This window comes from Schistocerca gregaria, chromosome 3 (genome assembly GCF_023897955.1).
Source record: "Schistocerca gregaria isolate iqSchGreg1 chromosome 3, iqSchGreg1.2, whole genome shotgun sequence".
In the NCBI taxonomy this organism is placed as follows: domain Eukaryota; kingdom Metazoa; phylum Arthropoda; class Insecta; order Orthoptera; family Acrididae; genus Schistocerca; species Schistocerca gregaria.
The window spans coordinates 248,782,112-248,807,847 of NC_064922.1; the positions used below are offsets into that span (position 1 = coordinate 248,782,112).

Consider the following 25,736-nt stretch of genomic DNA (forward strand, 5'->3'; position numbering starts at 1 on the left):
AAGTAAAAGGACATTGCCTGTATAGAAATGAAAAAACAGTAGTCAACGATATACGATGGCTACTGACAGTATAATTAGTTACAAATTAATAGGTTAGCTTTTAAATAACAGTCGCAGCTCCTGAAATATCAGCCTAAGATTGGTGATCTTACAGAGTTGGACATGAAATTTTTTTGCTCAAGAACCAATACTGACATTGGCGCTTGCGGCGGTAATCATCATAAATTAGTGCTTTATGGACAACTAATAGATCAGCTACATTAAGGGCACAACATGTTGAACGCTGGTCCCAAAGTAGTGAACGTTAAAAGTAGGCACCGTTCCTTCCGAACACTTCGTGTTGACTGCAGTTTGTTTCAGATTGCAGCCATCCTCAGCAGTCTTAACAGTTGTGGTGACACTAGTTGGGTGGTGAAATTTTGTTGGTTTTATTGTGTGTGCAAATGACTTTGATTATTAATACTATTTGCACTTATTTTTAAATGCACTGTTGAAAATGAAACACCATCAAAAGAATTTGATAAATGTAAATGACGCTGTGTTGTATTTATCATCACTTGATTAACTACCTTGTGGCAAGTTTAGACTTCATAACCGTGCGTGCTTCTCTGTCCTTTTCTTTCCTCCTCTTTCTCTGGTACCCCTGTAGCGGTCTTCTGCCGTCATCCAGCATCTGGTATTTTTTTCTTTCCTTTCCTCTCTTTGCCAGAACAAATCCTTCAATTGATTCTACTACAACGTAGTCTCGTTTCAGATTATGTTCTATCCAGTTTAGCCCCCTATTCTTCACTGTTAGCAACATCCTCCTATCTTACCCATCTCTTCTCAGTACTTCTCATTCCTGACTTTTTATCAGTCTAGTTGATCTTCTGCATTCTGCGCCACGTCCACATTTCACAAGCTTCAATTCTTCTCTCGTTCTACTTTCTCGATGTCCATATTTCTGCTTCATACAAGACCACGCTTTATATTAAGAATTTCATTAGTCGCTTTCTTAATTCTATGCTCAAACCACTAGATGAGGCTTTTCTGCTTTTGGAATGCCACTTTCGGTGGCACCATGCGGCCATTGACGTTCTGTTCACATTGCATATCTTCCCTAATCCAACTTTCCAAATACATGAATGCTCTCACTTGTTCTATGGTTTTTCTCCCTAACTTAACACTTTTCTCTTCTTCCCTCAAGCCTATAACCGTGCTTTTCTATTTATTTTTATTTATGTTCGTTCCGTATGCTACACAGGCTCCCTTCATTTTGTGCAAGAATCACCATGATATTTTTTGATTTTATCTATTCTGATTTCTATTCACCTATCCTGATGGCTCTTTTCTCGTCCAACCAACTTTTCACGGTTTCTTCCAAATGAATGTTAAATAGGATCGGCGAGAGACAACAGCCCTGTCTGATCCCTCCAGATCTTGCTGTCTTCCGAGATCTCATTTCCTATTCGTACTCTTGACTTCCGATTTGAATACAAGTTTTCAGGCAGTCTTCTCTCGTTCCACTTTATTTCCTTCCTTTTCAGGATATTCATCAGCTTATCCTATTGTACTCTGTCAAAGACTTTTTCGAGGTCTATGAAGGGCGTAAATAGGTCTTTGCAAGAGCCAAAATTAATTTTTATGAATCTTGCTACAAATAAGTGATCGTCTGTAATACAGTGTCTTCAGAAGGAAAGAACTCGTTCAAGGTCGATTCGTCCCCAGACTGTTTTCTTCCCTGGCTACAAAAAATTCCAGGCGTATAATAAGCTCTGCATCTCTCACAAAACTCGGAACTTAATTTTTGATGACTACGGGTTAACATTGGCTTTCCGGCCAGTATCAGGTAACATACCAATCTTCAGCGGAACACTATTAATGTTTCCAGAATGAGATTTTCACTCTGCAGCGGAGTGTGCGCTGATATGAAACTTCCTGGCAGATTAAAACTATGTGCCGGACAGAGACTCGAACTGGGGACCTTTGCCTTTCGCGGGCAAGTGCTCTACCAACGGAGCTACCCAAGCACGAAGTGAAGCTGTGAGGACGGGGCGTGAGTCGTGCTTGGGTAGCTCAGTTGGTAGAGCACTTGCCCGGGAAAGGCAAATGCCCGAGTTCGAGTCTCGGTCCGGCACACAGTTTTAATCTGCCAGGAAGTTTCACTATTACTGTTCTTCGGAAGAAACTTGGGGAAGCGCAGTCCATCCATAGAGGAGGTACCTTACAAAAAGCTCGTTCGACCGATGCTTGAATATTGCTCGTCAGACTGGGACCCATACCAGATAGAATTGATAGTGGAAATGGAGACGATCCGAAAAAGCAGCGTTTTCCGTCACAGATTCCTTTAGTCAGCACGAAAGTGTCAGAGATGCTTATTTAACTAAAGTGGCATGTATTGCAAGAGAGGCGTTGTCTATCACTTTGTGGTTTGCTGTAGAAATTCTGAGCTGCGCGTAGTGGCCGCCATGTTAGATGCGCCCTGTCATGGATTGCGCGGCCCCCACCCGTTGAGGGTTCGAGTCCTCCCTCGGGGATGTGTGTGGGTGTGTTGTTCTTATGTTCTTAGCGTTAGTTTAAGTAGTGTGTACGTCTAGGGACCAATGACCTCAGCAGTTTGGTCCCTTCGGAATTCACACACATTTGAAATTCCGAGAGTATACGCTCGTAGAAGATCAACCAATATACTGCTCTCTCCTACGTATACCTGACGACCATGAAGTAGAATTACAGAGGATCGAGCTAGCACGAAGACTTACGAGCAATCATCCTTGCCAATAATAGGAACAGGAAAAGGAGATGGGGTGGGGGTATAATAAATAGGCAGTGGTACGCAAAGTACCTTCCGCCGCACACCATAACACAACTTGCGGAGTAGAGAAGCAGATGTCTGGTTATATCATATGAACAGTATTTAAGACGAACAGTCTTATGTAGATGAATGGTATTACATGTCTCAACCAGTTCAGTGAAGACCATTTCGTCCTTTATAAATAAAAGAATTAACATCCTGCGTAACATAAAGTGTAATTTTTAAGATTGGGACATGTTATACAGCATGGAATGTTGACCGCAGTTGCTCGGATTTTAGATAGTTACAGCGTCTGTTCGTTCACAGAGCACTTATCGCTCGCAGTATCAATGTTGTTTCGTTCTTCGCCAGCAGATACCACTGTAGAGTTCGCCGATTGTCTTCCAGACTCTCCAGCCGGAATGGAAACATGCATGGAGACTATCAGTAAGGTTACCAACTGCTGCGATTGTGCTGAAGCTCATTATTGCAGCTTGGACTGCTCTTGTCCAACCGCTAACACGTGCCCAGACAGCATGAAGCTTTTCCCGGATTTAAGCTGTGCCCTCGGAAGCTGATTGCCAAAGAGGGGCCGTCTGGTTTTCGGCTGCTTTACTGCGTTCAGTCTGTCCGGCATCTTCACTTCGCGAACAAGGTAGAGCTGTGCTTGGCATATGGTAGAGTTTGAGTGCGAAAATGACCAAAATTGACTAAATTAGAAGTGCTAAAATAGTAGTGAATTTTGTTTTACTTGCCTTGCCACCTAATAGCGTTCTCTTTGTTGGAAGTAATTTTTGTATAAGAATTCCACGGTGTATAATAGCTCCATCTATATTGCAAGTAGTATTACAACTTTATTTCACTCTAAATTTTTTAAGCTTTCGAAGTAAGTTTAAACCAGCATGAACTTTTTTATTATTTTGGTATTATAATTCCTTAACGTTATAATTTTATGTCGTGACTTCATGTTCTGTGCCGCGGTGTTACAGATTTGTGTTTTAGAACTTTTGTGAATGGTGTATTTCATAAATTATGCGTGTTTCGAAAAAGAACTTTTATGGGATAATTCCTTTGAGCATCTCCAAATAGTGTGTGCCGAGTACCTTCTTCAAAATTTGCCACTTAGTATCTCCATGGAATACAACACCACGGATAGAAGCCTATGAGTAATGTATTATTGAAAGTTCAGTCGCGAATGTGACGAAAGTACCTACAATTTTCTGTATCCTACAAAAAAATTAGGAACATAGGAAATCACAGAAACTCCAAATCGTTGTGGAATCGAGGTCGGTATCTAGTTGCTGTGTGGTATCGAAATCTTGCAGTGAACGTCTTAGCATCAAAATCAGAATTTCGGTAAGACGGTTTAAGACATTAGACGCATATCGCGAATAGGCATTTCCCAACTCTACACCGTGAGCGAGATTGTGTCTTAACTTTTAAATGCATTGACTGCTACCTGTAACGTTCTTTAGTACTTTCTTTGCTTGTCGGGATTCGTTATCAGTACGAAAACTGTCAGGACGTGCTGCAGGACGCAAACTAAGAAATTTACAGGGACGCTACATTTCTTAATAACTTGTGCTACCTTGTAAGAAGTTTGTGGCTGGCCGGCGTGGCTGTCCGGTTCTAGGCGCTACAATCTGGAAGCAAGCGACCGCTACGGTCGCAGGTTCGAATCCTGCTTCGCGCGTGGATGTGTGTTATGTCCTTAGGTTAGTTAGGTTTAATTAGTTCTAAGTTATAGGCGACTGATGACCTCAGAAGTTAAGTCGCATAGTGCTCAGAGCCATTTGAACCAAGAAGTTTGCTCTACTGCTCTTTCAGTTCCATATTGCGAAAGCACGGATACTTTGGCTTTCCCGGCCTTCACAAATCGTCAGAAATATAGAAAAGTAAAAGACAGAATTGCTAAGAAGAGAGCTATTCAGGGACATAAAGCTATAAATTTAAAGGTTTGGACAAACGATTAAAAATATTTGCAACGAAAAATATGAAATGGAGAGGGGAGGCTTAAAGGCAACAATCTTTGATAGACGGCTGTGAAACAATGTAGAAGAATTGTGTAGAATAATACGGTATAGTATAGTATAGTATAGTATCTCTTTCACTGAATAATATTTGAAGAAAGAGGAATACTGAGAAATATATTGTACTAGAATGAAATAGAAAAGTTTATCAACTAAAAACTGTTAAATAATACTTGACGGCAGTTTCGAAAAATCGTGGCCACTTTAAACTAAAATAGTAGTTTTTTCTACCTTTCACATTTCTTTTGCCGCACATATAGTTAATTTCTGCTTATAATGAAAGTGTGATTTTTAGCTGGAGGGTGTTTTTAAAGATTAGTTGTATACAAAGAAATTTTCTTATCGTTATTATATGCGTTACTCAGTTTATTTTTGAAGCCACTATTTCGAAATATCAGCCCGGCGTAAGTGGTAAGGTTTCGAATTGTGTTTGCGTTCAGATTTAATCCTCTAGAGGTTTATGAAGGCAAGTCTTTCCTTCCACCATTATTAGGATTTTTCTAAACCGTGACGAGTGAGTGAGTTATCAGTCTGTTGTATTCCATTGCACTATGTCTACTTCACCCGTTGCGTTGCAGTATCTGTAAAAGGTACTGTCAATTTTAGGAGTAACGTAACTGTCATTTGCGAAAATTGGAAACTGCATAACAACTACTAGATACTACGTCATAACTCCCTCCCTCCTCCATCTTCCTCCCCCCCCCCCTCCCCTCTGTCCAAAGTCTATCAAACTCACTATATTTCGCCGATTGCATTAAACTTTTGAGAAACACATAGACATCTGCCCTTTGGTTTTGTAATCCTGTGCATAACAGTGAACTTCATGTGCGTGTTGGAGAAATGGCTCAAGGAATCACTCGAAGAACTCGTGGCTTGTCATTGTATTTTTCTCTGTAGTTTCTCATTCTTCAGATCTGTTAACATTTTTAGACAGCGTCTTAGAGGCGTACAGGATGGATTAAAAACATGTACATAGTTTCGTTAACACTATGTTTCACGAATGCTCGGTAAGTTGTGACTAACAACGTAACACACATTGTTCAAGTGAGCTTTAATTTTCATCATCCTTTGTTAAGCACGAGATAACACGTCAGATATGTAGTAAGGGGAAGATTATATTTCAGATAAAAATTGCAGACTATATCGCTAGGGAGGGGCGGGGGGTGGGGGGTGGGGGAGGGGACAACAATTTTCCAAGACACCTTCTAGCACGATGCCGTAATTAAAAAGCATTTTCGAGGGGGCCTCATTAATTACATCGCCAGGAAGAGAGATGCAGTTAAGTGCTGTTATAAAGTAGTCTGTTCCGGTCTAAGGCGGTAGTTGCACAGTTAAAAATAACGAATACCGGGAATAGGTGTGATGTTGCTATAAGCGTCCTTGACTTCAGGACGTCGGACCATGGTCAAGACGAATATGGATCGTCGCTGAATTCGAAAAATTGTCAGAATATGCCGAGCGGTGAAAACAAAACTGTTCCGAAGAGTGTTTTTGAATGGATTCAAATCAGCGAAGAATCACAAAAGGTATTCGAAACATGTCTGAACAACAAAAAAGTTCCCTGGTGTGAAAGGTGGTGTGCGGGAAATGAAATGATCGTATGGCATTGCAGGCCGGGAAGCCCATCCGCTGAAGTTCGGCCGCCGAGTGCGAGCCTTACTTCAGTCAATGCCACATAGGGAGTCTCGCGTGCCTGTGATGAGGGTGAAATGATGACAGTCCACGAGCGGAGAAAAGCTCCAACCTGGCCGGGAATCGAGCTCGGGCCCGCTGCAGGGGAGGCAAGCACGTTACAATCCAGCTATGCATGCAGATGACCTGCGAGAATGTCAGACCGAATCACTAACCTATTACTTGTGCAAATGAGAATTAAGAGAGCGCCGTGAAATGGAATGAAAAAAGAACATCTTTGTCTTTAACAATTTTCTGTTGTGCTTGATTTAAATTCCCAAACCAACTTTAAGCGTGTTCAGTTCCGTCGCTGGGTGTTGAATGCAATAAGGATTATCAGTTTCAGATGCGGCCTGGTTCAGCCTCGCCTGGTATCTGAAGCTTCATAATATGCGGCATTTCAATACCGGGTAGTTGTATTTTTGATAATAGCTTATTGTTCGGTGCAACGACTACTCTTTCTACCACTCACTAATTAATCAACTAAAGCTATTTTCACAGTGAAACTTCACCTCAGTGTCCTAGAACATACAGCAATCAAGTCAGATACATCAATGAGCCAACACATTATGGCCACCTGTTTAATAGCGTGTTGGTCCGCCTTCGGAACAAAACACAGCAGCAATCCTGTGTAGCACGGATTCAATAAGTCCTTGGTAGGTTTCAGGAGGTATGTAGAACCAGATGTCTACGCACAGGTAAAGAAATTCTCATAAATTACTGGCCGCTGTTTGTGGGTGCGTAGCAGGCGCGTCATAGCGTTGCAGATGTGTTCCATCCGGTTCAGATCAAGCGAAGTTGGTGGCCAAGACATTAGTTTTGAGTTCACTATGAAGCCCCTCAAACCATTGTGGCACTATTCTGGCCGTATGACACATTGTTATTCTTTCGGAAGACGACTTCGTCATCAGGCAAGTCATCAATCATAAGGGATGCATATGGCCCGCAATAATATTAATGTGATCCACAGCTTCCATAATTTGTCACAGTTTCATGGAACCCTAGGTGATTGTCCCCATTGTATGATACTGCCCCCGTCGGCCTGTGTCCGTTTGGTAGTATGCGCTTTCAGCTGCCATGCATCTGATGAGGGCATAACCCGGACACAGCGATTGACAAGGTGAAGAAGAAACATAGTTTATCCGACAAGGCGACACATTTCCATTGACCCATGATCCACTCTCGACGATCCCGTGCCCACTTCATTCTAAATGATTGTCGTTTTATCAACATGGGAACACGTAGATGTCGCCTACTACGGGATCCCATATTCAACAATGTGCGCTGAACGGTGAGCTCCGAAACGCTTGTGCCTGCACCAGCATCGTTCTTTGTCGTCAGATCTGCCACATATCATCGCCAACAGTGCTCTTAAGACTGGTCAAGCATCAGACGTCCACGTTCTGCGATGATGCGTGGACGTGCGTAAATCTCGCCTACTTGTTGTTTCTACGTCCGTCAGCTATTTCCCATTGATACCCACGACAGTAGCACGTGAACAGCCGACCATCTTCACCATGTTAGAGATGTTTATTCCCAAATGCCTTTTGTCAACGCCACATTGTCAGTAGATTTCCTCATGTGCAGCCTATATCGCCGATAGAATGATTCCCCTTTCGTCGTTGCTCCGCTTATGTACCTTCCTTACCGCGTCACTTGCTCACATCACCACCAGGCGTCATTGGTGCTCACAGTGGTCATGGTATTTTGGCTCATCAGAGTGTATTTGAGTTGTGTAAAACGCTGGATCACTACTTACTGATGTTACTATCTGAAAAATATTTTGACGCAATTCTCAACTATGCTAGTGAGACGCGCATTAGAACTGACGATAATAAAGTTCGGTTATTATTATTATTATTATTATTATTATTATTACTACTACTATTATGAGACGTAGTACATCACTTTCACAAGAGTATTAGTGTAGAAGAATAAAAAATATTATACATGTTTACATGCATTTACATACTTACAAGTCTAGTTTGAAACTGTTGGTACAGGAAGATGGCCATTGCCTGGTAGTTGGAACCATTCCTGCATTTGCCATTAAATAACATAGGGAAAGTGCAGAAAACATAAAACTGATTGCCAGGCGGGGACTAGAGTTTGTGAAGTATGCGACTCAGGTCTGTCACAAAATTTAACCATATGTGATGGGACTGGTTCTAAGAGAACTACTCTGCGTAATTTTGACTGTAAATTTATGTGGTCACTTGAATTGGAAAAGCTTGATGAGGTTTGATTATTTGGACTCAAAAGAACCTGTTTCACTTCCAAAGTGAAGAGAGAAATCATGTCAAAATTTGCTAACGAAACCTAAAAGAATGCAAATCAGAAAAAGGTCCCATAACTAATTTTATAAATTATGACGAAACAGGCTGTTACTTTGCTCAGTTGTAAGTTTGAAAACCAAATATACTCACTTGGTCATGAGTATGCAGTAATATGACTTCCTACTGAATGTAAACACAGTTTGTGTAGTTGGACAGCTGTCAAATTGAAAGTTCCCATCAGTAGTGCGCCCTGCACCAATAATGAATGGACAGCCCTGCTATGATTCGTTGGTGCACAGAATCAAATGGCGGACGCCACAACTTAACAGGAATTGCCACAAATCACAACAAAACATGTAAATGCACACACATAAAACACACCCCTCCAAAATATGTGTAAGACGCACACAATATTATCTACAATAAAATAATATAGAAAGGTAGAGATGAGAAATTGTAATGGCCACTGTCAATGGGTGAATCAACAAAGTCAATGCTATCTGCAAATGACTTCACTGAAAGTACATTGATTTTAATAAAATAAAATACACTCCTGGAAATTGAAATAAGAACACCGTGAATTCATTGTCCCAGGAAGGGGAAACTTTATTGACACATTCCTGGGGTCAGATACATCACATGATCACATTGACAGAACCAGAGGCACATAGACACAGGCAACAGAGCATGCACAATGTCGGCACTAGTACAGTGTATATCCACGTTTCGCAGCAATGCAGGCTGCTATTCTCCCATGGAGACGATCGTAGAGATGCTGGATGTAGTCCTGTGGAACGGCTTGCCATGCCATTTCCACCTGGCGCCTCAGTTGGACCAGCGTTCGTGCTGGACGTGCAGACCACGTGAGACGACGCTTCATCCAGTCCCAAACATGCTCAATGGGGGACAGATCCGGAGATCTTGCTGGCCAGTGTAGTTGACTTACACCTTCTAGAGCACGTTGGGTGGCACGGGATACATGCAGACGTGCATTGTCCTGTTGGAACAGCAAGTTCCCTTGCCGGTCTAGGAATGGTAGAACGATGGGTTCGATGACGGTTTGGCTGTACCGTGCACTACTCAGTGTCCCCTCGACGATCACCAGAGGTGTACGGCCAGTGTAGGAGATCGCTCCCCTACGATGATGCCGGGTGTTGGCCCTGTGTGCCTCGGTCGTATGCAGTCCTGATTGTGGCGCTCACCTGCACGGCGCCAAACACGCATACGACCATCATTGGCACCAAGGCAGAAGCGACTCTCATCGCTGAAGACGACACGTCTTCATTCGTCCCTCCATTCACGCCTGTCGCGACACCACTGGAGGCGGGCTGCACGATGTTGGGGCGTGAGCGGAAGACGGCTTAACGGTGTGCGGGACCGTAGCCCAGCTTCATGGAGACGGTTGCGAATGGCCCTCGCCGATACCCCAGGAGCAACAGTGTCCCTAATTTGCTGGGAAGTGGCGGTGCGGCCCCTACGGCACTGCGTAGGATCCTACGGTCTTGGCGTTCATCCGTGCGTCGGTGCGGTCCGGTCCCAGGTCGACGGGCACGTGCACCTTCCGCCGACCACTGGCGACAACATCGATGTACTGTGGAGACCTCACGCCCCACGTGTTGAGCAATTCGGCGGTACGTCCACCCGGCCTCCCGCATGCCCACTATACGCCCTCGCTCAAAGTCCGTCAACTGCACATACGGTTCACGTCCACGCTGTCGCGGCATGCTACCAGTGTTAAAGACTGCGATGGAGCTCCGTATGCCACGGCAAACTGGCTGACACTGACGGCGGCGGTGCACAAATGCTGCGCAGCTAGCGCCATTCGACGGCCAACACCGCGGTTCCTGGTGTGTCCGCTGTGCCGTGCGTGTGATCATTGCTTGTACAGCCCTCTCGCAGTGTCCGGAGCAAGTATGGTGGGTCTGACACACCGGTGTCAATGTGTTCTTTTTTCCATTTCCAGGAGTGTATTAGGAAAGGTTTCTCACAAGAGGAAAGGACATTACAATTTTTAACTGATAAAAGCACTTTTAGTCTTTATACCGGTGAGCATTATGCATTGCAGCTTCGGTTTGTGTTGTCGGCATCCTGTGACGTTGACTACGGCTCATCGGTGTGTTTGGTTTGTTTAAAGGAGTTTCCTCAGTTGTGGAACTGCAGTAGGTACATCCCATTGCTCGGTATAGATTACTCTTGACGGTTGCTTTAAACTTCTTCATATTTCTTTGTTACAGGCCTGTCGGACGTAATTGTTTATACATGGATCCAAGTTCACATGTGTGTGATTGATATCCTTTAGAAACACAGTTCTGTTACCAATGTTCCTTATGAAGTTTTCAGACAATGTCACAGTCAGTTTAATTCACCGATCACGAAACTACAATCCATCTGCTTTTAGCTTGAGTATCACAGATGCGAATTCAGAGTTCCACCTAAAATACACCAACATATAAAAACTGTTTCAGTGTTATCAGAGTTACAATTAATGCCTTAATGCTTGTGGCCATACATTAATTTACAAAAATATAACTCATTTTTTCACAGTTCATTAGTTTTACAGTTTGGTTAACTGTAAAATAGTTTGGTTCTAGCAACGATAGTGAGTGTTCATTTGTGTATACATTGTCACTGCTGTTTACAGTACTCCTTGAAACATTCCTCAGTGAAACACTCTAACATTTTCTTTCATACAGTTCACTTCGAAAATTAGTTCAAACTGTGACGAAAATCTAAGAACTCGACCATAACTTTTTTCGTCAGACACAGTACCAGCATGGTTACAAAATACACACTGGTCCATGCCACTGCCCTGCACACCCACTGACTGTCACTCTTCAACTGCAACTACTGATAAAACTCTCGAATCATAGTTCATGAAATAGTTTTATGTATCTACATTTAGTTTTAGATAATGCATTTAGCACAAGCATTACAAAGGAGGTCAGATGTAAGTTGAAATTTTGTAGTTTCAGTTAATGAAAGTAATGTAGCACTTAAAAGAAATCAAAACATAGTTATATTTCATACTATAGAACAAAAAAAAATGGCCCATTAAAGATATATGTACATAGTAAAAGGAAGAAAATATTATCTATAGCAATTAGCAATATTCTCAAATTTGACTCCAATTTTATCAAGAGATGTTCCTGAGCACCTCTAAAAATAAAATATAGTCACCATATATGAAACATCAACTTCTTAAACTAAAGTATCAATTTTAAATCTCGAAGATTAGATTCAGACAACAAATATCAGTCATCAGATATTTGATGGCTTAATATGAAATCGGCCTAATAATAATAAAAACATTAACTTACAACCTTCTTACAGAGTAAAGGTATCAAGAGTTCAACAAATAAAGCAACTGAGTCAGATCATGTTTTCAAAATCAACGATAAGAAAAATCAAGCACAACAAATACAATAAGTTTATACCATTACATTGAGGACATACGTAGTTAGTTCCTTACCAACAATAAACAAAACTTTTCAATACATACACTTCGGAAAGTATTTATAACTTGTCCGTATGACGGCGATGTTCCGCACGCAGGCTACAACAGCCGGAAAATCGGCAGTAGCAGAACACTGCTCAAATGAGGGACACAGTATGAAATTTGATGAAACTGTGGTAGCTGCCAACATTTCCGGTTTGGAACAGTGACTATAAAGAGGCGATTGAAATTAGGTTGGTGGATAATTTAATCAGCAGAGGCAATGGGTTTCCTCTTAGCAAGACGTGGAATTCTGTATTGTCTCGCAGCAAAACTGAACGTTCTTCGGTGCGGCCCTGAGTGCGATATATCGTTGCCAGCAGTGTTCCACTAAGGACGGCGTCACCTCCCTATCTTGGAGGGCAGCATCCGTGATGGGTGTACTGAACCCCGTGGCCTATATAAGACGTCGATAAGACGTCGATTTGCAGCCTGGCGTCAGTTCTCAGCGGGACTCATCAGCAGAAGCAGCATTTTCCTGAAGATGGCGACGAGTTGGATCGACTAAATATCGAGTCAAGTTGATTTTAGGATTCGGCAGAAAACCCGAAAAGACTTTAAAGACTTATCACGCCGGGAAAGCCTACGTAATCACAAAGGAGGAGGAGGAGGAGGAGGAGGAGGAGGATGATGATGATGATGATGATGATGATGATGATGATGATGATGATGATGATGATGAATGGTTTGTGGGGCTGGCACAAAGGACATGAAGGAATAATAGTGATACCGATAAGACCACCACCATCATAGTGATATTCAATTCGCCAATGCTACCCGAACGCACCATGGTAGGGCTCCTCCTACTTAGAGTTAGCCTTATCTGCCTAATCCTATGAGGTGATTTAAATGCCAGCGATTTGGCCATACAGCACTGAGTTACAGAGGTGAAGTGACTTGACTGAAATTTGGAAATGCATCCCTTGAATCTGGTACTGATTGCCCATCTCCAGCAATAAATGTAAGCTGCTGTGGGAGTCACCCAGTCTGGACCTGAGACAGCTGAATTGTCGCTAAGAAACGCAGAATTCAGAAAATAAAAGTGAAAAAGCGGATCTCTTATGAAGAAGTCAAAAAAAGAATATAAGGCGACAAAATTCCCTGTCGTTGCCACTTATTATGCTTCCTTTGTAAAAGGCTATAGGCGCTTTGACTCTGACGCTGTCCAGCATACTATAATCCACCACCACCACCAGCACCTGTACTAGCACCTATACATGTCAAAGCAAAATAAGTAAAGATTATGAATCTAGGCTGCCACAACACAAGAGAGAGCCTACCATTCAACAGTGAGCATAGAGAAGCCACCCAAAAAGCAGAGTGCTTTCAACTTCGCCTGTCCCCATGATTCTCAAAGGGAAAAGGGTCATGACGTACTTTCAAGTTACCCCATGCGCCCATCAGACATCATTCTGGCACATCTGACTGACTGATAACACAATGGAGTTAGATACCTCATCTCCAGACCTAGACAACCCATCCACTTCCCCTCACTCTGTAAATGCCTTGCCATTTCGGCACAAAGATAGGGGTGAATTAAAACTTAGCCACTGAAATCTCACCCATGCTCTAGTGGAATATGAATGGAGACAAGACCCTTTGGAGGAATGAGATTAAGACTTCTCATTCACTACTGACCTGTCTACATACGTCCCCAAGAGACTGATACACATCTATTTGGATTTATCACCTTCACAGGAAAGACGCTCTTACTTGTGACAAGGCGAAAGGTGGGGTGGCGATGTTTGCCCAGGACACATTCTACACCTCACTCGTGCCCTTAACCACAACGCTGCAAGTGGTCGCTGTTAGCGAAATGGCTCTGTTAATGATCTGTTTACCTGCCGCCCCCTGAGCCCATTGACAATGACATATTTACACAGTACATTGCTAAATTGTGCTATCCCTTTCTCCTTTTTGGAGACTTGAATGCACACTTTACGCTGTGGGGATCTAACACCACTTGCCCCAGGGGTCGAACACTTGGTGATCCCACGCAAGCTGCAGAAACCATATTGATGAATATGCATTACAGCATTGCTACAGGTTCATCTACACCCATAGATATCTGCTTTCGCTCGCTGGCTCTTGCAGACAGTGGTCGATGGGAATTGAATGACTATCTTAACGGCAGCAACCACTACCCTATCGCGTTACATCTGCCATATGGAGCATATCACGAATGGAAGCCTCTGAGATGGTAGTTCAGGAAGACTAACTGGATGCTTTACAGGCAGGTGGCTGTTTTCGAGCAGTGTGAAGTTGTCTGAGCCTGTGTGGATCACATTACAGCCGTGATTCACCAAGCTGCTGATTCATCCATTCAAAGACAAAAAGAACAAGTAAGAGACTGCCTGTCCCCTGGTGGAATTTTTAGTGTCATTTTGCAATTAAGACAGGAGGACAGCTGTATGAAGATTCAGTCAGTGCCCTACAGATGCAAATCCTGCAGACTTTGAAATGGTGGTGGGCAATGGTGAGGACAAACATTTTAGAGACTAAGAAAAGACCATTATAAGAATCCTTAAACTCTATCAATAAATCCATACCCGCAAGCCAAGTATGGGAAGTCATAAGAGGGTTTCCAGGCGAAGGTCACACCCGCCAGTAGCAGCTGTACGAGAGAAGGGGTGCCTCCTAACATTGCTGAGAGACATTGCTCAGACAGTGGCTAAATCGTATAAGACCATTACGGTCGATTCCAGCCACAATCCAACTTTTTGTCATTATCAGGAGCGATAGGAAAGGGTTGGTTGTGATTTTTGTTCCACTAACATGGAAGAATGCAACAAACGTTTCACTCTGTGAGAGAGATGGATTCTACATTTCAGTAGCTCATGATAGAGCTCCCATCCACGACCTGATAACTTACAGCATGTTGAAACAGTCGAAACTGCAGTCGGAGGAGGTCCTCCTTCAGTTAGGGTAAGATGAGACTTTCTCAACTCGTGGGAAGGGTCTGTTTTCAACCTAATTTGAAAACCAGGTAATAATCGGACTAGCCCTTATAGTTACTGTAGCGTCAGTGTCAGAAGCTGTGTAATAAAGACGCTGGAGCATATAGTCAACTGGCGCCTAGTGTTGGTTCTCAATACCAAGTCACTACTCAGTCGCTCCTTGTGTGGGTTCATATTATTCGATAACCCTTCTCGAAGTAGCGATTCAACTAGCTTTGCTACGTAAGCAATATCTTGTCGATTTATTCTTCAGTTTGAAAAAGGTCTTCCATACTACTTGAAGGCATAATATTTTGTTGCAATTTTATGAGCGGTGTTTCTGTGGACACCACTTCACATCCATACAATCCCTCCTTTCAGAAAGGTATGTTAGGGACAGGGTCAGGAATGTCTTGTCTGACCGTTAAGCAGGAGAACGATATCCCTCAAGGAAGCGTTTTAAGTGTATTGGCGTTTGCCATTGCGATCAATAGTATTACATCCACATTAAGGAGTCCCGTATTCGTACATTGTTCCTCATTCGTTGACGGTTTCATCATCTTCTGTGCTTTCTCCATCCTAGTAACGGCAATTCGACAATTATTGTTATCCGACCCATGGTTAAGACATTCCGTTTGGTGCTGATGTTCCACCAACATTATCGGTTTGCTAAAAGTTCACAAAAAAGTGGTTGCACTAAGGTCCCATTTTGCATAATTTGGGTCCGCGCACAACTTGATAAAGAATTTGCACCATATCTCGAATGGGTGTTGTTGTCGTGTCGTCGTCGTCGTCATCGTCGTCGTCGTCGTCGTCATTATTGATTCCCATTACGGTCGGAGAAGGCAATGGCAAACCACCTCCACTAGGACCTTGCTTAGTACGGCGGTGCGGGTCTCTCGCATCGTTCCCCTGCGCTCTGTCAAGGAGTATTGGCTTCATCATCATCATCATCATAATCATACTTCCACTACCATGGAAAGCACGATGTCAGAAAGTAGTTGGCTAAACAGTTACTAACTTAATAAGCAGTAGAATGAGGTTGGTTGTATTCTGACTGTTGGCGTTTCGGAGTTTTTGCATTGTTTCTCACCACAACTCTATTTTATACCTTCATGTTTTCGAGTGAAATTGTGCAGTATGCACACGGATTTTATTATGTCATCACTCTTTCTGTAATTCGAGAACGAGTAGAACTGCTCATGACTTGGAACTTCTGTGTCAGCATTCCAAATGTGCATTCTATAGATTTTCTTCCTCTGCGTAATCTATGATAAATTTACTTCATATTATCGAGTGTTCTTTTGTGCGTACGGTAGCATCAAGTACTGTGATAATGTAAACGTATTGATTTTCATCATCTGGTAATCTCGAAGGCAATGGTAATTTTAATCTTTCATTTGTAATCCAATGTGTAGTTGCTGAAGCACGAAGTATCCATCCCATCACTATTTCTACCTACACAATCAGTTTCAATGCTAATGAATAAATAAAGAGCATCACTGCATGCCATCAATACCGTGGAGTGGTACTGACTGCAGAAGAAGTTACTTGAACCCGCCCCAGGTAATTTTTCAATGCGGATATGTTTTCCGTCCAGTGCGCCCAAGTAATTAGGAAACTTGTAACCTACAGTTTGTATTATTCTCAGTGTAAGGATGAGCCCACAACGTTCCCCTTCTGTACCGGCGGTAATCACAATACTGAATCATAATATCATTATCACAAATAGTCACTGGACGCTGTACTACTGGGGCCACGGTACACAATAAAGCGCCCTACATCCTTTGCCCACAGACAATGAAAGTGATTAAATTGCCTATTCACACCGCAAGTGACTTGGCAGTACGGGAGACTCGTGACGTGCCTGTGTGAATGTGATCCGCTACTTGAGTTGTCCAGTCTCCAAGTCTCTTCGTTGTCAGCTAGCTGTAGGCGTGATTTTGAGTATCCCCGTGTGAATAGGGCCTTACAGTGGGACGCAGTGCTGAATAAGCACACACAAACTGTTGCCCCTGCGTCTAGCTATTGGGACTATGTTTTAAAGGAATTTATCGAAACCAGACTGCTAGACAGTATTATAAATAGAGACAAGGTAATCCTTCACACAAGATTTGGAACCTTGCTTTATTTGACATGGAAAAAAAAAAGGTTGTCGGCTTGCTGGCAGAATGTACCGATAGTGGTAGTCGATAGCGATGCATAGTTTTTACTAGCTTTCATCACTGGCGCGCTGTACATTCACTTGGCACTAGATGACAGCAGCAACGATTTCTGGACCACGCGCTTTTTGTTTTAAAAGGGCCACCTTTTGGGGAATGGATCAGTTCCGGCGATATTAGCGTAGAGCGGAGTTTGTCATTAACAGTCCACGACTCTCCGTCGCCGTTTTCCCTAATGTGAAGCAACGATTCATTGCATTTCTCCGTTTTGCATGACACAAGTGCGACGGATGCTGAGGACGGTTGGTGGCTGTCTATGAGAATGAAAGCAGAAGAATTGAAGATAAGCAAAGACAGTGTAAGCTATTGTTCTCGAACTTTTGCAGACGTTGCTGATATCTAGCAATGTGTGAGCATGGTGTTTCGAGCGATTCCACGAGAAGCGTTTGCTGACAGTTGGCAAAAGCTGTACAACCATTGTCAGAAGTGTGTTGTAACTAATGGTGATTATTTTGAAAGCCACTAAAGGTATTATGTTTGTAACGCTTGTTTCTTTTATCGTGTGAGACAACTCACGGCACTTTTCAAAAGTATCTTGTAGATTAGATTATGAGTACCCAAAAAGAAACCAATTGCTGAACTACGCAAGGATTTTGCTGTGTGCCAAAGGTTATGGACGCTTATTACATTTCCTAAGTTACAACTGTTCATACCTACTTGGTAAATCCTTGCTGTGAAACAGAAAAAAAAGAAATATGCTGCTCCTAATGCTTCTTATTTAATACCTTAATGTAGTTTTTGGAAGCTTTTGTATGCAAACTCATAATTTACGTGTTAAGTTGTTCATGAAAATGTTAAAGCCAACACAGAATTTATTCTATTGTCAGTCAGATACAATTTCGGTCTTGAGGAAAAAAACTTAGCAGCGGTTGAGTAGTTTTAGGACACCTAAGAATAAACAAATGTTTATTATTCTCATAACGAACTTTTCTCTGCAACCAACACGGGAGAAAGTGATACTAGTCATGAGGGTAGGAAACTGGGAGACGGGGAGGGAAGAGGAGAGAGAGAGAGAGAGAGAGAGAGAGAGAGAGAGAGAGAGAGAGAGAGAGAGTATAACGATTTGTTTGCCTTAGAGTACAGTACACTTCTGATAAGATAACCATATAAAAACCGACCAAAGGTGGCAGGACGGTCAGGACATCGGACTACCATTCGGAAGGAGGTTGATGCAGATCCCTATCTGGTCACCCTGATTTAGAATTTCCGAAGTTCTCCTTAATCGTTTAAGGAGAGTACAGTTCCTTTATTAAAATACGCAGCCGATTTCCTTTACCATCCTTGTACAACCCGAGCTTGTGTTCTGCCTCTAACGACATCATTGCCCATGGGCAATCTTCCTCCTTTCTCACATAAAAACAAGCAGTCTCTTGATATAACACTGTCCCTTTTTGTGTTGGTATGTAAGTTTCGTTACTCAAAAAATGATATGTAAAGCAATGGAAAGTAAAGGCATAATCCCCCTGAAGTGGAGGTGAAGTTTCATTGCGAGAGAACTGTCAAACGATGAAGAAAAAATTTTGTCAACAGACCAGAAAGAGAAATATCAACGGCAGACTACAAAATAAATCCAGGCATCGTCACGTAGTACCAGCCAGCAGTACAGATTGCCTCGTTATATCGTTGAGTATAGTGAAGACACTGAGCAGTCTCTCCACTTACGTATTCACTTCGCAGTTTCATCTGCGCATTTTCTGTACAATCTTGCATTGCAGTTCTTTACGAAATGCTTCGCATGCATTACAAACCTCTTTCAGAAATATTATGGTGCGTTTCATAAAAAACCGCACGTAATCGAAATACTGTGCGTTTGACGTTGAAAACAAACGTCTCGGTACTCTTGCCGCCCATTTTGCATCGTTATCTACGTGGTTCGCTATTCAGATGTCCGTTAAAGAGCTACATGTGGCTTTTTTCTGTAGGATACACTGTGGACGTTGTGACGTTTACTTTTTGTTTTACATTTTATAAAATTGGTTCTGAGGCTGAAGAATTACTTGTACAAGAAATCATGATATCGAGGAAAAGTCGCAAAGTAAAGATATAGAAAAGTAAAAAAAAGAAAAAAAGTCCTGAGAAATTTTTTTATCGAGGAAAAGAATGTTACGAATTATACCACAATTCTGATTAAACGACACTCTTCAAGATAGAAGGGACTGAAGTTTTATGATCTTCTAACATAATGAAAATGCTAGATGGATTTAAAGAATTCTCAGTCTCTCATTTTTGGTGAAAGTTGAGGGTAATGGACTGCTTTCAAGATGTCTTGTAGAGGACATTATAGAAGGCAAAACCAAATTCAGAACTCTCATCGACACGCTATTACATAAATTCAACCATTGGAGTTAAAACGGAACAGAAGAAACTGCAGCAAGAAAATGGAAGAACTTTGAGAGCTAGAAGAAATGAACCATATTAGCTAAAGATGGTTTCGCTCCTCACACTGACATAACGAGAGGAAAAAGTAACGTTATTGGAATCACTGTTATGCCTACGTCTAGTGTATGTCGACTTTGCCTTAAAATTCAGACGTCTGTCTACATTATCTGTTAGTCTAAAAAATAAACGCATTTTCGGTGTGTATATTTACAATTCGACAGAGCACTTTACTCTAATGCATAGTAGTTACGCTATGAACTGTACGTATTATGTAAAGCTGTCCCAGCCGCGGAGATGGTATGCACACCACAGTGATGACTGACTTCCTACCCACTAACATACCTACAGTGTGCGAAGACATCGAACCATGATGCAAACTAACATTTTTCACGTACTACCGACTCTATACGTGCACTCCGTAGTGTATCGAATGACTTATTTTCAAGAGGAGCGGCATAATAGATATCAACGCCTTTGTATTATGAACTGGCACTATGACCTACTGTCTGTGTATAGCTACCTCATGAATTTTTTAGTCATCGTTGCCAACGGAGAAAGAATGATAAATTGGCAATTTTACTACATTTTGATAGCTGCAGATGAAAACAATGTCGTATTGTGTTGCGCAATAATATTAATGTTTTAGAATGTCCACTCTTTAACTTATCGCAGCTAACTTTTAAACATTATCATTTCCCGGAAAAACATATCAGCTGCCACGGATATTGGAGCCGTAAATACTGTGCTTTAACAAGCTTTTGTTGTTAGGAATAAATGTCGTAGAAGTGGCCTTTCCTAAATATTGCACGTACCAGCATGCACGGGCTTTTTTTCAACTGAGAACACTTTGTCGATGATAGAGACACGTCTTGCGGGGTATTTCTAATTGTGCTGTGTTGCCTTACTTAACGCCTAGCTGCATCTGGCATTGAAAACACTAATTACCACATGGCGTAACCGCGACGTAAATTGTCACCCGCTTTTGCTTTATGGGTTGCAGGTAATACATTATATTACCTGAGAAAGAGTAGCTAGATGGTTACCGCCTTTATCTCTTAAAGAAACAAATGATATCTGCAGGACGCCGCAATACAACGAAATGCAAAGAAATGTGTTAGCTGATGTGTTACCGGAGCAAGCGTGTAGAATACACGAAGAACAGCAGTCTCCTGTCGATTTTTGTCATTTTTTGAATAGTTCTGCATACCGTACGAGATGACATAGTTGTAAGAGAAATGACTTGTATTCGGGAAGACGGGACCTCAAATCCCTGTCCATATATTTAAGATTTGTATGATTTCCATAAATCATTAGCTGGGATTAGACAGAGTTCCTTCCACACTCTGGCCGGTGCTCCGTCTCTGATGACTTCATCGTCGATGGAAAGTTAAACATTTCCTTCCTTCTTCCTTAGACTCCAGGGTAAAAAGAAATTGTCCTTACAAGACGTATATCAGATCAGCGCCATATGGTGCGCGCGCTAGTGTGCTCCTATCTTGTCACTTGATGACACTAGTAAAGATTTCGCTGTAGGATTATAAATCCTTTGAATCATACTTGCCTTGTTTTAATACTAGTAGTGTTGATCAATCTTTTAGGCTTGCTAGGTACAATCCGTCCGTAGTGACTGACAAGGCACAAAAAACTACCGTTGTTGTGCTGGTTTAACGTTTTGCAGACTCAGTTTGACTTGTTTCAACGCTTAACTTCAGCTACACCAAGCTTCGGACTGAAGACGACGACAACAACACATTTACCATTGTAGATAATTTTGTCGTTCGGGCACAAATAATAATGGTGCTTCCAGGGGCTCACATAATACTTTCTGAGTACATGTCTCAAAGCTTTTGCAGACTTCCTTTTTCCTTGTGTTGGTGTTGCAGTTTTACTCTCCGACAATATCTCTCTCTGAAATATTCTCTAGGCATCATTATTTCATCCTTATCACCGCCGCCCAATGTGGCGTCGAATGAAATAAAACTGAGCGACAGCTACAGTTGCAGGTTCAAATCCTGCCTCGGGCATGGATGTGTGTGATGTCCTTAGGTAAGTTAGGTTTAAGTACTTCTAAGTTCTAGGGGACTGATGATCTCAGCTGTTAAGTCCCATAGTGCTCAAAGCCATTTGAAATAAGACTTGCACTTGGCGGCCGAACTCCCCCGAATGGGGCCTCCCGACCAACAATGCAATAAGATCATATCATATATGAGGAAAAAAATTCTGAGAATGAACGTTTGAACCACAGCATTGTATGGCAGTGAAACATGGACTGTGGGGAAAACCGGATCAGAAGAGAATCGAAGCATTTTATATGTGGTGTTAAGAAGAATGTTGAAAACTAGGTGAAATGAGAATGTAAGGAATGAGGATGTTCTCCGGAGAATCGGTTGGGAAAAGAATATATGGAAAATACTGACAAGAGGAAGGTAAAGGATGATGAGAGATCTGCTAAGACTTAATGGAATAACTTCCATGCTACTAGAAGGAGCTGTAGAGGGTAAAAACTGTAGAAGACAGAGATTGGAATAGAATCAGCAAATAATTGAGGACGTAGGTTGCAAGTGCTACTGTGGGATGTAGAGGTTGGCATAGGAGAAGAATTCATGACGGATCGCATCAAACAATGCAGAAGACTGATGACTCAACAAAATTTAATAGGCCGGCTGTTGTGGCCGAGCGGTTCTAGGGGCTTCAGTCTGGAACCGCGCGACCGCTACGGTCTCGGGTTCGAATCCTGCCTCGGGCATGGATGTGTGTGATGTCCTTAGGTTAGTTAGGTTTAAGTAGTTCTAAGTTCTAGGGGACTGATGACCTCAGATGTTAAGTCCCATAGTGCTCAGAGCTATTGGAACCATTTTTGGAAACTTAATAATGTAAATAACTATGAGAAAATTAGTATGCGTGCGCTCTCAACTTTATACTCTACAGTCGAGGGATGGAGTCATTAAGAGTAAGTGTGTCGCATCTGGTGCAGTGGTTGCCACTTGTTTCGCTTCTAGAGCTGAATTTGAGCAGTTGGCAACTAAGGTGCGACGTCAATTTTTGGGACTGCTATCTTCGGCCTCAATGTCACAGCGATAGGTGTAAATCGAAACAGCAAGAAGTATTATTGAAATATTTGATTCTTTAGAAGACTTACATCGTCAGATACCTGCACAGTCTGCTCGGGGTTTTGCGAGCTCCGCTGTTTTGTGTTGGTGTGCACGTTCCGGCACAGCTGCACACGGTGGCATAGAAAGGCACGTCGCTTCTCGCGCGCAGACCTCGTTGTTTTCTTGTCACGTGCTGTGCCTGTGATACAGCAGCTGTTTTGCTTGCGTGGGCTAATCGGTTACTGTGTCTTGCGTCACGTAAACTTAATTTGTTGCCAGGCCTTCGAAATTGTTCTGTCAGAATTCTGTAGCATGATCGATTGACAACCCATAGCTTTGTATAGCTTATTCCAGAACTGCCATGAATGCGTCAAACATTCGCATTGACACCCTGGAACGTGGACTGTTGCGTCTTTTTAAGGTTCTTGTGTTAATTTTCAATTTTATTCGCGAATATGATACGCCTCCGTGTGACATGGTACTGTTAGAGGCTTTTATGTTACTTATCGCCAAGACCGTACTTAGGATATGAGTTGTGACGGAGCTACTCTCATCCGTTTCGTAAACGGCGAAGGGATCAAAGAAAACGAAGAACTATTTACTACAAAATAAAGTTGCAAACTGTTATCTTCCTGTCAGACATGTAACATTTAGATGCACTTGAATAATTTGTGTATCAAAAAAGTTTCTTCTTTGTACCTCCGTCCGCATCATTATTTAATTTAGCTGTTGTGGGTCCGAACAATAGTGCTAATTAAGTTAAGACATTGAAACTGTAAGGGTATTATACCCTTACACGCAATATTTCCATGTTCGTTTACTTAGTTTTGGTTCCGAAATCGAATACCGGTCGGGAGACAGGCGAAATACCTTCAGACTTCAAGAAGAATATAATAATTCCAATCCCAAAGAAAGTGACAGATGTGAAAATTACCGAACTATCACTTTAATAAGTCACAGCTGCAAAATACTAACACGAATTCTTTACAGACGAATGGAAAATCTAGTAGAAGCCGACCTCGGGGAAGATCAGTTTGGATTCCGCAGAAATATTGGAACACTTGAGGCAATACTAACCCTACGACTTATCTTAGAAGAAAGATTAAGGAAAGGCAAACCTACGTTTCTAGCATTTGTAGACTTAGAGAAAGCTTTTGACAATGTTGACTGGAATACGCTCTTTCAAATTCTGAAGGTGGCAGGGGTAAAATACAGGGAGCGAAAGGCTATTTACAATTGGTACAGAAACCTGATGGCAGTTATAATAGTCGAGGGGCATGAAAGGGAAGCAGTGGTTGGGAAGGGAGTGAGACAGGGTTGTAGTCTCTCCCCGATGTTGTTCAATCTGTATATTGAGCAAGCAGTGAAGGAAACAAAAGAAAAATTTGGAGTAGGTATTAAAATCCATGGAGAAGAAATAAAAACTTTGAGGTTCGCCGATGACATTGTAATTCTGTCAGAGACAGCAAAGGACTTGGAAGAGCAGTTGAACGGAATGGATAGTGTCTTGAAAGGAAGATATAAAATGAACATCAACAAAAGCAAAACGAGGATAATGGAATGTAGTCAAATTAAGTCTGGTGATGCTGAAGAAATTAGATTAGGAAATGAGACACTTAAAGTAGTAAAGGAGATTTGCTATTTGGGGAGCAAAATAACTGATGATGGTCGAAGTAGAGAGGATATAAAATGTAGACTGGCAATAGCAAGGAAAGCGTTTCTGAAAAAGAGAAATTTGTTAACATCGAGTATAGATTTAAGTGTCAGGAAGTCATTTCTGAAAGTATTTGTATGGAGTGTAGCCATGTGTGGAAGTGAATCATGGACGATAAATAGCTTGGACAAGAAGAGAATAGAAGCTTTCGAAATGTGGTGCTACAGAAGAATGCTGAAGATTAAATGGGTAGATCACATAACTAATGAGGAAGTGTTGAATAGGATTGGGAAGAAGTTTGTGGCACAACTTGACCAGAAGAAGGGATCGGTTGGTAGGACATGTTCTGAGGCATCAAGGGATCACCAATTTAGTATTGGAGGGCAGCGTGGAGGGTAAAAATCGTAGAGGGAGACCAAGAGATGAATACAGTAAGCAGATTCAGAAGGACGTAGGTTGCAGTAGGTACTGGGAGATGAAGAAGCTTGAACAGGATAGAGTAGCATGGAGAGCTGCATCAAACCAGTCTCAGGACTGAAAACCACAACCACAACAACAACAACAACAACAACATATTAGTCTGCATTGCCATCGATGGTACATAAGCGATCATAGGGGAAGGAATATTGAGCTGATCGCCAATAATGGCCCACAGAGCTGTGGTCGTCAAACTTTTCTGCTCAGCAGCCAATACTGACATTTTAGGGCCAATACTGACATTTTAGGGCGCCACCTCGGGTCAAGTATATACTGATCTTCTTATTAATTTAAAACCAACGTAAATAATTACGAGGTTTGGAACTTTAATAGTGGCAATTATTCATTCACAGCTCATACAAAATAGATACGTGCTTCAAAGTTTTACTGACCTTTAAAATAGTCACCAGCATTGTGTATAGCCCGTTGCCAGCGATGTGGAAGTCGTAGGATACTCTTAGCAGTGCCAGTTGTGTTGACAGTTCGAGCGGCGCTGTCCATTGCCCAACGAATTTTTAGCAGTTCTGAAGCGACTGCCGTGAAGTGTTTCCTTTAGTTTAAGAAACGAGTTGAACTCACAAGGGCTTAAGTCAGGGGTGTGCAGTAGGTGGTATAGCACTTAGCAGCCACATCAGTCAAACAAATCAGTGACAGCCTGCACTGCAATTGCATGAGCATTGTCCTGCAAAATGATGGTCAGGTCCTGCAGAAAGTGTCATCACCTCTGTCTATAAGC

At 42.2% G+C, this 25,736-nt stretch overlaps 1 protein-coding gene across 10 annotated transcripts in view; it reads left to right on the plus strand.

The window, feature by feature from the left end:
- LOC126356052 (uncharacterized) overlaps positions 1–25,736 on the plus strand; it is a 268,209-nt gene that overhangs the window by 42,753 nt on the left and 199,720 nt on the right. The window contains exon 3 of one of the 10 annotated variants that reach the window (XM_050006739.1): positions 3,143–3,425. The exons of 7 other annotated variants lie outside the window; for them this stretch is intronic. The gene's annotated coding sequence lies outside the window, so the exon portion shown is untranslated. The remainder of the gene's footprint in view (positions 1–3,142; positions 3,426–25,736) is intronic. 2 more of the 10 variants (XM_050006745.1, XM_050006744.1) reach the window with 2 other exon arrangements.